Source organism: Ambystoma mexicanum, chromosome 12 (assembly GCF_040938575.1).
Source record: "Ambystoma mexicanum isolate Mex_15411 chromosome 12, UKY_AmexF1_1, whole genome shotgun sequence".
Taxonomy (NCBI): Eukaryota; Metazoa; Chordata; class Amphibia; order Caudata; family Ambystomatidae; genus Ambystoma; species Ambystoma mexicanum.
Window position 1 is genome coordinate 38,884,780 of NC_090936.1, and position 13,821 is coordinate 38,898,600.

Consider the following 13,821-nt stretch of genomic DNA (forward strand, 5'->3'; position numbering starts at 1 on the left):
AAGGACTAGAGGGTCAGCCAAAGAGTGCAGAACAGACATGAATCACAGGTAAAACTGAGATGGAGCTTGGAAATGACAGGTGGGCGAGACAGTCTCTGCATACATTCCATAAAACATTATAAACTCACAGCAAAAATAAAAAAGCAAAAATAAATAAATTAAACAATGTGGCATTGGTTAAAATATATTGAGGTAGCATGAAAGCCAAAGAATTTAGAGGGGAGAAAACTTAAATAGTAAAAAATACACACACATGCACGTATGTATGGATCACTGGTTAAAGAGAATGGGAAAATACATGTTTAAACTAGAATGCATGAGGACTGAACACAGTGGCTAAATAGCAAGCAGGGGAAACACCCCACAATCCAACACCCTGTTACTGCTCCCTTCACGCTGATGCCAGGCAAGGAAAATCAAACAGATGCATTTGAGAGGCACATGATTTCTGTCCTGGTCAAGCCATACAGAAGGTGCAAAAACCTGCCCTCAAATGCAGATCTATACGCACTTTGTTCAAGTAACGTAAACAGTACTCGTGTGAACACATTCGGACATACACCTTTTCAATATGCCAAATGTCCATGTGCTCTGGGATGCTGCAAAGGCAGACATCTTCTGAAAATGGGGCCTTTTTCAAATCATCAATGGAGTCATTCATTGAGCTTGTTATAATAGAACGCTCCTCCAATTAAAGAACTCCATGTGGTCATTTCTCTTATAATCTTTCAGAATATTTTTTCTTATATTATATGCGTTGCTTTTCCTTTTGAAAAATGACTTTAATGTTGAATTTCATTTTTCATTCCTTTTAAATTCCTGCCCACCATTTGAGTACTGATTTATTTGTTGTGTGTGGGCTGTTGGCAGATTATTTCAAATTTTTTGTTATTCCTTGTTATATTAGACTGTCAGCTTCCCCGGGTTTCATCAGTGCGTCAAAAAACACCCATGAAATGTGGCAAGAGATTTTTTTTTAAAAAAAAGGTGTTTTTCAAAACAATATTTTCCAATTGAAAAGTTCCTGGCAAGATAATATTAGGAAGTAATTTTCACATGTGAAGTTGTGGAAGTAGCAGTGAAAAGTAGGTGTAGAATAAAATGAAGGCATAGGACAGGGACAAAAAAAAAATAACATTGAATGATGTTGCAACCTGTCGTACTATTGGCAGACTTTGTGGTGTCGGCGTGGTTATAATGTGTCACGATTTATGGGAAAAAAACACTCCTGTGCACCTGGCCTGAATCCTTGGGAAGAGCAACCTCCTTACCATTTGCCAAACGTAAAGAGAAAATGGAGAAATAATTAATTTGGTCTTTCCTTTACACACCCTGCCACCCGCCAGCGGGCGGTAAGGGTGGAGGTTCATATGTGGCTGTTTAGCATACTAGGCAAAATGGTAACACTAACAGAAAGACAGACTGCTTGGGCGTCTCCGCATCCCTAGTCATTTCAAGGCTGATCCAAGTCCCCAGTGATTTCAAGGCTGATCTGCGTCCCTTGTCATTTCAAGGTTGATCTGCGTCCCTGGTCATTTCAAGGCTGATACGAGTCTCTAGTGATTTCAAGGCTGATCCACATCCCTAGTGATTTCAAGGCTGATCCGTGTCCCTTGTCATTTCAAGGCAGATCCGAGTCCCTAGTGATTTCAAGGCTGATCCGCGTCCCTAGCCATTTTAAGGCTGATCCGCGTCCCTAGTCATTTCAAGGCTGATCCGAGTCCCTAGTGATATCAAGGCTGATCCGAGTCCCTAGTGATTTCAAGGCTGATCCGCGTCCCTAGTGATTTCAAGGCTGATCCAAGTCCCCAGTGATTTCAAGGCTGATCCACGTCCCTAGTCATTTTAAGGCTGATACGCGTCCCTAGTCATTTCAAGGCTGATCCAAGTCCCCAGTGATTTCAAGGCTGATCCACGTCCCTAGTCATTTTAAGGCTGATCCGCGTCCCTAGTCATTTTAAGGCTGATCCGCGCCCCTTGTGATTTCAAGGCTGATCCGAGTCCCTAGTGATTTCAAAGCTGATCCGCGTCCCTAGTGATTTCAAGGCTGATCCGAGTCCCTAGTGATTTCAAGGCTGATCTGAGTCCCTAGTGATTTCAAGGCTGATACGCGTCCCTAGTGATTTCAAGGCTGATCCGCGTCCCTAGTGATTTCAAGGCTGATCTGAGTCCCTAGTCATTTTAAGGCTGATCCGCGTCCCTAGTCATTTTAAGGCTGATCCGCGTCCCTAGCCATTTCAAGGCTGATCCGCGTCCCTAGTCATTTCAAGGCTGATCTATGTCCCTAGTAATTTTAAGGCTGATCCGCGTCCCTAGCCATTTTAAGGCTGATCCGCGTCCCTAGTCATTTTAAGGCTGATCTGTGTCCCTAGTGATTTCAAGGCTGATCCGAGTCCCTAGTGATTTCAAGGCTGATCCGCGTCCCTAGTGATTTCAAGGCTGATCCAAGTCCCTAGTGATTTCAAGGCTGATCTGAGTCCCTAGTGATTTCAAGGCTGATACGCGTCCCTAGTGATTTCAAGGCTGATCCGCGTCCCTAGTGATTTCAAGGCTGATCCGCGTCCCTAGTCATTTTAGGGCTGATCCGCGTCCCTAGTCATTTTAAGGCTGATCCGCGTCCCTAGCCATTTCAAGGCTGATCCGAGTCCCTAGTGATTTCAAGGCTGATCTGAGTCCCTAGTGATTTCAAGGCTGATACGCGTCCCTAGTGATTTCAAGGCTGATCCGAGTCCCTAGTGATTTGAAGGCTGATCTGAGTCCCTAGTGATTTCAAGGCTGATCCGCGTCCCTAGTGATTTCAAGGCTGATCCGCGTCCCTAGTCATTTTAAGGCTGATCCGCGTCCCTAGCCATTTCAAGGCTGATCCGCGTCCCTAGTCATTTCAAGGCTGATCTGTGTCCCTAGTAATTTTAAGGCTGATCCGCGTCCCTAGTGATTTCAAGGCTGATCCGTGTCCCTTGTCATTTCAAGGCAGATCCGAGTCCCTAGTGATTTCAAGGCTGATCCGCGTCCCTAGCCATTTTAAGGCTGATCCGCGTCCCTAGTCATTTCAAGGCTGATCCGAGTCCCTAGTGATATCAAGGCTGATCCGAGTCCCTAGTGATTTCAAGGCTGATCCGCGTCCCTAGTGATATCAAGGCTGATCCGCGTCCCTAGCCATTTCAAGGCTGATCCGCGTCCCTAGTCATTTCAAGGCTGATCCGCGTCCCTAGTAATTTTAAGGCTGATCCGCGTCCCTACTCATTTTAAGGCTGATCTGTGTCCCTAGTCATTTCAAGACAGATCTCTTGCAAAAGTGCACTAAAAGATCTGAACTATATTGTCCCAGCTCTGGTAGGACTCCATTGGCTTCGGGTGGAATTCAGGGTGAACTTCAATATTGTGTGTATCATTAACAAAGATCACTGTGGCAAAAGACCACACTATCCGAAAAGGCTGGACTGCTCATTCCAACCCACGCTCCCCATTATGCCTTACCATGACCATGGCCCCACCTCGGGAATACACTTACTCAGCATTATATAAGCTTTTGATGTATAGATCACATCACCTGACCCGCTGGTGGGGACCCGCCCGCAGTGCCAGGCAGACCTCATAATGCTATCACTAGCAAATTGCCCAAGGAGAAACACAAACTATAGCTAACCTCATCCTACATTAAGCAACAGGAACTCAATTACTGGCAACAAATTGTGACACTTAAACCATGGGGAGAGGTGTCTTGCGTGAGGCCAAACTCACAGAGTGCTCTCAACTGGCTTTGGGGAGACTTGCTTGAGTATACAAAAATACAGACTGTTATTCGATTTGCATAAACCCTGAAACGAGTTTATCAGTTTATATTTAAATTTATGGTGAGTTAAAGTCTTAAGCAGGAAGGGGAACATAAAATAAATCTCGGGGCTGTATGAGTGATATCTCGCCCTCCTCAAGATGTCCAATTCCAAGATCAATGATGCCTTGTCTTCAAGCAGCCAGGTGCTTAGGGTTGGAGCCGCGGGGCTACCCCTCTAAACGCATCCCTGACGTAGCCCTCTGCAGTCCTGACGGGAGAGACATGTACAGGCCATTAGGCTCCAACCACAGAGGCACCTTCGGCCACACTGAGTGTTTTATCCCTCAAAGAGGGATCATCCCGGGCACCGGAGAAGCAAGCAGAGGGTGGCTGATTCAGGGAGCGTAAGGAGAAGCAAGCAGAGAACAGCTGATTCAGGGAGGGCAAGGAGAAGCAAGCAGAGAGAGGCTGATTCAGGGAGTGTAAGGAGAAGGAAGCAGAGAGTCGCTGATTCACGGAGGGTAAGGAGAAGCAAGCAGAGAGTGGCTGATTCAAGGAGTGTAAGGAGAAGCAAGCAGAGAGTGGCTGATTCACAGCGGGTAAGGAGAAGCAAGCAGAGTGGTTGATTCACGGAGGGTAAGGAGAAGCAAGCAGAGAGTGGCTGATTCAAGGAGTGTAAGGAGAAGCAAGCAGAGAGTGGCTGATTCACAGAGGGTAAGGAGAAGCAAGCAGAGAGCGGCTGATTCAAGGAGGGTAAGGCAATGGCCGGAACTTCAGCTTAAAATCTGCAAAGTGATAAGGAAGTGGGCTTAAGACAGACCGACCACCTGCTCGCTTGCTTGTCGTGTTTCTTAAATGCCTGGCCTGGACAAGCGCTGGTCAGGGAAATATTTACACTTTTGCTAGCCCTTGAGGAATATTATTGCACGGCCATGAAAAATGGGGGATCGGTTATACAGTCTCCGGCCCTAATTTTGGGGAAGTCCCTCCCCGTGCGTGCAGAAGTTGGCTGAAGAGAGGTCTGTGTTCCTTCGATCCAAAGGATTTGCTGCCATCACAGTCCACAGACAGCGGAGTCAAGAGTGAAAAATAACAAGGCACTACCCTGGTTTCATTCCACAGTGCCCCATTATTGTTTCAATGTGGAAAAAAGAAAGTGACCGGGGTGGCAGGATTCAAATACCACCTCGCGGCTTCTAAAGGTGAGAGTTCACCATGCTGAGCCATCGCGCCAAAGTTTCAAGGGTAAAGAATGTAAAAGAATCAGAAGTCATTCCCGCAGAGGTCAGTGCCAGAGGATTGACTTCTGGTTCTTCTATATAACTGATATAACCTGTGAAACCTCCAGTGCCTTTTCAGTCCCGCATTCAGTATTCTGTATGACCTACGGAACCGTACACAAAATGGCCTTTGATCAAGCTGTTCAAAACATGGGTGCTGGTTCAACAATGTCGCCAATACAACAAGCCTGTAATCATCATGGCACACGACGAGCCTGATCAGCGGAGAAGAAGCCGCAACATGCTATGGAAAGTCAACCACTGCTACATCCTTCCAGGAGTCTCCCTAATTCATCCCTAGGGCAAAGGTGCCTTCAAAAAGTGTTCACAATAGAAACTGACTATATCCCCCATCGAAAGCGGGCCCTCGGACCTCAACATCCCACTGTGGCTGCTCTTTGGGGGCACTCTCGGCATTGTGAAGGCTTTTGCAATGGGCTTTTGCTGAGCTGAGAATGGCTGCTATCAATATTGTCATGATGATGTTGTGTCGGGGGAAAGCCATCCACCGTAGGTAGCCATGTCTGTCCTTGCACTTTGCAACTGATTGAGCAATCTCTTTCTAACTTGTGTCCAGATCTAAATCGCTGCAATTCCCCTCTCCTTAGAAGTCATGGTGGCGTTCATGTTCTTTTTAAGACAACTGTGAAAGAAATTGTGAAGACTGCTTCGCCAACACTTTCCATAGCACGTTTTGTTTTTTTCTTTGATATCATCGAATAGTATATCTTACCAGATGAGCAAGAAATAATGAGAAAACCAAAACAAATGTTTGTCCATGTTGCAAAATGAAGACTTAGCTCAAATGTTCACACTCAACTATATTTGTAAGATATAGGAGCTGATTCAGAAAGAAGTTACTATGGGTAATTCTGACATACTCCTGACTTAACCCTGGAAAAGACTATTCGATTCACAAAGAACTATACTATGAATAATGCAGACTTCCTCCTGACATAAGCATGGAGCAGGCTGTTCAGTTCACACAGAAGTTACTATGAGTAACTCTGACCTACTACTTACATAAGCATGGAGCAGGCTATTCAGTTCACACAGAAGTTACTATGAGTCACTCTGACCTACTCCTGACATGAGCATGGAGAAGGCTCTTCAATTCACACAGAAGTTACTATGCGTAGCTCTGACCTACTCCTGACATAAGCATGGAGAAGGCTATTCAGTTCACACAGAAGTTACTAAGAGCAGCTCTGACCTGCTCCTGACATACGCATGGAGAAGGCCATTCAATTCACACAGAAGTTACTATGAGTAGCTCTGACCTACTCCTGACATAATCATGTAGAAGGCTCTTCAATCCACACAAATGTTACTATGAGTAACCGACTCACTCTTGACATAAACTTGGAGATGCCCCTTTGAATCAAAAGAGTTTGCTAAATTACTATGAGTAAATCTGACCTACTCCTGACATAAGCATGGAGAAGGCCATTTGATTCACATAAATGTTAGTTAAGTAACTCTGACTTACTCCTGAGATAAGCATGGAGAGGACTCTTTGATTCACACAAAAGTTACTATGAGTAACTCTGACCTACTCCTAATATAAGCATGGAGAAGGCCATTCGATTTACATAAAGGTTACTATGAGTAACTGTGATTTATCCTGACATAAGCATGGAGAGGACTCTTCGATTCACAAAAACGTTACTATGAGTAACTTTGACTTACTCTTGACATAACCTTGGAGAGGACTCTTTGATTCACAAAGGTTTTACTATTGGTAACTTCAACACACTCCTTACTTAAGCATGGAGAAGGCTATTTGATTGACAGATGTTACCAAGAGTAAATCTAACTCACGCCTTCGTAAGTCAGGATTCAATTACACTTACTCACAGTAATATCTTTGTGAATTTTGCTCATACTTATCAAGAACAAATAGCACAATACATCTAAGAAAAATGCTTGGACACTGCGGACAAGGTAAATTCTACATAATTACTCCTGTGTTTAGGTATTTCTTTATAGAACAAGTCTGTTTGTTTACATTTATTTTTGAGTGACATGTCAAATGTCTTTTTTCAGTTTTCATTGCCCGCAGAATAAAACAGGGTACAGGTAAATATATGCTGTACTGTCAGTCAGATAGCACAACGAGTAGAGCACTTGGTCTGACATCTGTGCAGAGCCTGCCAATGCAGGTTTGAAACCAGGCAGTGCCAAACTCAGCCTTTCATCATTCCGAGGTCAATAAATGAGCACCACACACCGTGGGTAAAAATAAGCAACGATGGCTTGTATCGGTATATATAAATGCAAATTATTATTATTATGCTTGACTATGTGAGTCTGCGAGAGTGATTAGAACACTCCACTTGTGTCATTTATGATGTACGGCAGGGGTCTGGAACCTATGTCTCTCCACACCTTTTGGACTACGGCTCCCATCATCCCTAGACAGCATAGTCAAACGTGAATACCAGTCCAGACTCCTGCTGTCTGGTGTAACAAGATGGAGGTCAAGTTTCCATTTTGTTTAGAGAGTTCTTTGAATGTCTCAGTGAGTGGATTTATGAAGAAGTTGCCATTTAAATGTTGGCAAGGTGTAGGTCATTCGGTGCAGTGTAGCTTGAATTCATAAATCAAGATTGCTGGCAAGATAGCTCAGCGGCTTGAGCACCTGCTGCTGCGATCTGTGTGTGATCTACAGGTTTTAATCCTGGTACGGTAAAAGTTCGATAAATGAGTACCAACTTCGGTTGGGTGATATTGCATGTAAATATGTTCTGTGTAACGCGCTTTGGCGGAAGCGCTATATAATTTAACTACCATCCAGCTACAGCTATTGGCAACATTAAGCACCGTGGAGCGATACATGCATGTGGAAATATCCCCCTTGATAGCAGAAGTACCGCATGTGTTTACAGATTCGCTATATTGAGTACTCTGTGACATTATGCTCCTAATCAGGGAGTGAATTCAAATGTCACAGAGTCGAATTCCTGAGGCTCCCATAACAGGAAGACTGTTAACGCAGTCTAACATGGCGGCAGTGCGAAGGGCGCGCCCCGGATTGACTCGAACATTATGAAATGTGTTTCTTTTATTACTCTCCGCCATCATAAGTGCCTCTGTCGCAAGTGGTGTTGCAGTGAGGGATTCAAGGTGATTGGCAACAGGCGGGTCTGGAGCATGCCCTGTTTTCCAGTCCGCATGCCCTGTCCAATTTATATCCCTCCAAAGCAATTACTTACTCTGTTTAAACAACAAGTGGCACTAAATCCTTCATCTGAAAAGCAATTTGGATGGATTCAGTAGAAAAAAAAGAAAATAAATCATAATGACCACTGTGAAATAAAAATATGCTGCATGGGTTTCCAGGATTAAATGTGTTTTCCTATTTCCTACAGGTGTTTTGACTGGTGCTCATTCATTTCACTTGGACATCAGAGTAAAAAATAAAAAAATAAAAAATAGGTTTTTGATCAATTTATCAATTTCCACCTAATAAATAAAATCAGAAAATGTAAACACAGCATGAGGCATCTACACGTTGCTGTGTCAGTTACTGCACTCGGGCAGTTCCACAATCAGGCAGTGAGGCATGTGGTGATCAGCAGGTGTGGAAGAACGCCTCTGCTATAATGTGTACTGATGAATTTATCTGTGGATGCATAAAAACAAGCATTGGCAATGCCAACAGTTTGGGCTTTTGTGCACACATGGGAAAGTCACTTGCCAGGTACTGCCGTAGTGGCATTAACTGGCTATGGATGGTAGCGGGTGCAAAATGGTACGAGTGCCTGGGCATCTAATAGCAGTGCCTGGCAAATGCCCATTACATATACACAAGCAAAAATGGTTGGCTTTGCCAAAGCTTGTTTCTAACAGGACTTCAGTGAAGGACACCGTGTAGAGTGCTTATGAATTGAGTGGCTGAAGGCAGACCTGTAAGACATTTGCATTACACCCATGGCATGTTTACAGCTCCAATTAAGTTATTAAGTCACAGAAGATTGCTTTGAGAAAACGCTGGCATGCACTTCGAGAGCAAAGTTTGATGATAAGGCTTGTTAAAGCAAGCTCAAAGAGTTCCCATGAGTAGATGTTTTGGGAGGGCAGGAACTGGGTGGGAATGGCCATTAGCATGGCCGTTCAATGGGTGGGCACATAACCAAACACCACCTACGGGCTGTGTGCCCACTCTCATATGCCATTCTCTGTGCTCTAATGAAATAGTGTTGGCTTTAGGTGGCGCTAAAGCGCCACCCAATAGCCCAAAGTAAAAAACCACATTGCATCACATTAGAATATATGGCTTGAATTTGATCCTGGTTACGTAAACACCTCAGAGTTCTTCTGTTGAGCCCCGCAAGCAATACCGGAGGGTATTCGGGACGTTAGGCCAGATGTCCGCACTGCAGATAGTTTAGACTACAACTCCCATCAGCACCAGCCAGGATAATCAATGGTGAGGGATCATGGGAGTCCTAGTCCAAACCATTCTGGAGAGCTGCAAGCTGCAGTTCCCTGGCTTAGAGATTTTTCCTCTGACAGCGATCGCTATTCCAGAGCCACAAATACATACATGATGTGGGTTGTGTGTCGAACCAACATTCACATGTGAGAGCTCCACACCTACCTGTATCTTAATCAGGGGTCAGCAACCTGCAGCTGCCCTGGAGTTTTGGACTACGACTCCCATGAACCTTCACCATAGATTATCTATGCAGGCTAGGGCTGATGGGTGTTGTAGTCCGGCACACCTGGAGAGCCAAAGGTTGCAGATTCCCCCCTGATCTAAATGCTTGCAAGATGGTATGCATGTTGATTGAGGCAACCCCCAATTGAAGCACCCTCAAAACGCTATTGAAGTCTGGTAGCTTGCACCCGAGAACACCGGGACCCATAAAATAGAAACTTTGCACAATTGCAAGTTTTCATGTTTTTACACTAGGGCAAACAATGCACCTTTTCACCTGGTAAAGGTTCCCTGTACTGCAGACAGGCCCGTACTCAGCGGCCAACACTGCCCTGGTGCAGAAATGTGTTCAAAGAATATGTCCGTTTGCACTTCATTTTTTCCCCCAGTGCTTTTACCATGGAAAACTGCACTTGCACTCGTGCAAAGATTCTGTAGCGCAGCCACACAAACATTGTCCCTATGAACGGCTGTTGACATGTTCTTAGAACCTCAATTTACACTGAAAGCATGAACTACTGCTCCCCTCAGAAGACGCAGATAAGTCTGACTCTAGCACGTTCGTGGTCTACACTGCTCCAATGTTTCCATGTCTTAATATCGCGGCAAAAATGTCTGTGAATACAAAATATTGCAGCAAAAATGCTGTGGTTTTGCCGCCACAATCATGTAAAGGATGCGGGGGACATCCCCGCAACCCCCCGGACCCATACCATTTAAGTGGAGCGGGGGACACCCCACAACCCCTGATCCCCTTTTATGGTATAATGGGGTACACCTTTACCGGGTCAAACCACAGCATTTATGCCACAATTTTTTTTACCAGCGACATTTTTATTACCTGATACCGCTCCAACTTGCCCTAGCTGGGCTGCAAGCGCACTGAAGCAGGTGATCAAGCTCTACAACTTCAAGAGAACTCTGGGTCAAGATTTTAGGCTCAGAACCGGGCGCTGTGATCACAGTTCACAAATTGTGTGGTAACTCCTTCAAATTAAACAGTGCCTCCTTTTTCAAGCACATGAAGGCCATCAAGCACTGGACGTGAGCATAAGAGTCCACATGTGGTTAACTCGCCGATTACTCTCGGTATGGTAGTGCCATTCTTTTTGGGTCCTTTTATCTATGCTATCTTTGGTCCAACGACAGACAGACGGAAACCCACTCTGGGCCGGTACGTTACGAGTGAACTGCGCTTACCAGCTGTCCTCTTTTTCACGTACCTCCCTCACTACTCACTCACTCATATTGACAAAATGGCTGATCGTCTACCTTGTCAATCAAGCTTTGATCCACAAAGCTCTCTGGACCGGCAGGGGAGAGTGAGGGGTCGGCAACCACTGACTCTCCCGATGTGTTGAACTGCAAATACAATTAGTCATGGCCAGCATCGGCATAGGGGAGAGCACATGGGAGTTGTAGTCCAAAACATCTGGAGAGCTGCAGGTTGCAGACCCCTGTTCCAGACCAATGCTCGTGATTCCATCACAGTCTAGCACAGCAAGTCTAGCAGATATGCCTTCATGAGATACCGATAGCTGGATGCTGAAATGCACAGCTGGTGCTGTAAGATCCGAAAACGTGTCGTCGCAATGCCCAGGTGCAACGACGCCACCGGTTACTAAAAGTGTTCTATAGTAGATCACAAATGCAACATTACAGAATATGTGCCAATACTACCTCTTAACCATTACTGTGTCATGGTGCACATAAAACATCCATATTCCATATTTTAGAAAGAATGGCAATTTACTGTAGTGCTTGAAACCTCATTTCGTAGAGAGTGGTGTCAGAAGGGACTGTCCAGGCTATTTACAGTGGGACAGAGGGCCCTTCTGTTGGGTGGTTTCATTTGTTTGGGAAAAGTCAATTTTACATGTGGCTATCTTTAACAACAAAAAAAGGGTTTTTCTTCTGAGAAAATGGCGGGTTGGTGGGGTTCAAAAGAGATGGAGACCTGGTATCAACAGCACAAAGGCCTCGACGTGTAACTCTGGGGTCCCTATGGGACCCCATTTCAAGGCCCTACGATGTACCGTTCAAAAGATATTTGCACCGCAACACCGCACTGCACCAAAGTAAGTCGACAGGTGGGGAGAGCACACAGAATGTCACAGTATGCTGCAGCACGCCAACTCTCGCCTCCCCTCCACGTTTGCACCAGGGTATGGGTATGTAAGCCAGCCACACGTGCCCAATCTCAGTACAGAGTGCAAAGCACATCAAACGATAAACGACTTGTGACAGCGACTTACAGGATCATTGATTTTCAAAAATGAATGACAGCGTTACCATTTCTGTCTACTGGCTACAGGACATTTGCACACCCCATCACTTTGCCCGGATTTCATCAAAACATGACATGGTTGCCTAAAATCTGCAAAACATCAATGTGCTAGAGGAGGACCGGACAAAGCTCATTTTATGCGTGTTGACACGAGAAACAAAGCTAAAAGGACCCTATGGCACCTCGAAAACCACATTTCAAGAGCCAATAGTACACCGTTCCTGAGATATTTGCACCGCAACACACCGCAACAAACAGCACCGCACCAGGGTGAGGCGACAGATGGGGAGAGTGCACAACGGCAGATGGGGAAAGCGTGCAGTAGGTCCCAGTATGCTGCAGCACGCCACTCTCGCCTCCCCTCCACGTCTGGTCCGGGATATGTAGGCCAGCCACACACGCCCATTCTCAGTGCAGTTTACTTCAGGGTGCAAAGCACATCAAGCGATAAGCAACTCGGAACCGCGACCTACAGGATCAATGATTTTCAAAAATGAATGAGAGGGTTATCGTGTCTGTCTACAGAATCTGTGCAGAGCGCGGGTACATTTTGCTAGTAGTTCATAAATTTATGTTGGCTTAAACCAAGCACTGGTCCTGGACGGGCTGTTTGCTGATATATTACAGAGAAGCTAGACCTAGTATGGACCTCTGGTCTCCGATTCATTCTTTCTAGGTCTCTCATGTTGCTTCTTAGCGGTCAACAATATGTGTGTGTTTAGTCCCCTGTGTCTTTGATTTTATGGCACCTAATTTTAAGGGAAATTTAGCAGTATTTGGGAATTAACTTGAGGGTGCCATGTTTTTTGGTTCTCTTAATGGCTCAGCGGCATCACCAGGAATTGGCTAGCATTTCAGTGCCAGGAAGACCTCATGGACAGGGCCAGGCTCTCTACAGACGAAATATACAAGATGGAGGAATTGAGAGCCATAACCAGCATATCTCAGACATCAAATGAAATCCTGCCCTTAGGCCTCAGTGTTACTTCTGAGAGTGACGTATACGGGTGTACGCTATGTGGTCGCTCCCAAAGGTGGCACATCAGCACTGGACCCACAGCAGTTTTTTTGTTATATAGACCATGTGCTACAACTTTAAGGCGCTAAAGTCAGGATTCATTTTAACATGCCATTTATGTGTGAATGTTTGATAAGAACGGGATATTGCTATTCTCATAAAAATGCAGCAGAGAAATAGGAATAAACAAATGTAATTGTAAGAAAGCGACGTCTAATGTCAGTTTCAATCATACGCCCCAATCATGGCTGTCAATCAGGTAGAAAAGGGGACTGGAACTTTGGCTTGCAAGATGTTTTGGACTACAACTCCCCATCAGCCCTAACCAGCATAGTCAACTGTGAGAGATCATAGGTTTGGTAGTTCAAAACATCGCGAGTGTTGGTTTTGTTGGGACTCTGGGTCGCGAGTGTTGGTTTTGTTGGGACTCTGGATCGCGAGTGTTGGTTTTGTTGGGACTCTGGATCGCGAGTGTTGGTTTTGTTGGGACTCTGGATCGCGAGTGTTGGTTTTGTTGGGACTCTGGATCGCGAGTGTTGGTTTTGTTGGGACTCTGGATCGCGAGTGTTGGTTTTGTTGGGACTCTGGATTTGCATCATTTTGGAGAACTCGGAGAAGTTTGCAATGCCCTCGCAGATTTGAGGGGCTGTTCCAGAGTGGTCTTTATGGTACCATGATCTACGGTGCCCGATTTAACACCGACTGATTCATTTGGTGTAATACGTTTTTTTAGACCTATGAGTGCTCTGTCGTGCCCCCCTTCTAACTTTTATCTAGACCCTTTTGTTGGTTCCATGT

The 13,821-nt window shown here is 45.2% G+C and overlaps 1 protein-coding gene across 8 annotated transcripts in view; it reads right to left on the minus strand.

Moving 5' to 3' along the window:
* The window catches only part of FOXP2 (forkhead box P2), a 289,073-nt gene that overhangs the window by 23,562 nt on the left and 251,690 nt on the right, over positions 1-13,821 (minus strand). The gene's annotated exons all lie outside the window — the stretch shown is intronic.